The sequence below is a fragment of the Pseudorasbora parva genome, chromosome 22, assembly GCF_024679245.1.
Source record: "Pseudorasbora parva isolate DD20220531a chromosome 22, ASM2467924v1, whole genome shotgun sequence".
Taxonomy (NCBI): Eukaryota; Metazoa; Chordata; class Actinopteri; order Cypriniformes; family Gobionidae; genus Pseudorasbora; species Pseudorasbora parva.
Window position 1 is genome coordinate 40,451,031 of NC_090193.1, and position 303 is coordinate 40,451,333.

The following is a 303-nucleotide window of genomic DNA, read 5'->3' on the forward strand; positions in this document are numbered from 1 at the left end:
TGACAGAATAAAAGCTCCGCCCAATTAAGCGTCAAAAAAAATAATAAATTACATATTGTGCCTTTAAGATATTTTTGAATGCTCTCTGAACATTCATCATATGCCAATTATTGATCATCATCATCGCGTCACTGCTGCTGCTGTTAGAAGCTCCGGTTGCTATAGAAACAGACGTGTTCTGAGACACACGCATGCGCATTAGCTACGTCCAGGCTGCCGTTTCTGTCATGATTTGAGCATTCAGAAACTAAATTTGTTGACTAAAGCTTGGTAAACAGTTTGGAAAATTTGATGTTTCCCCTT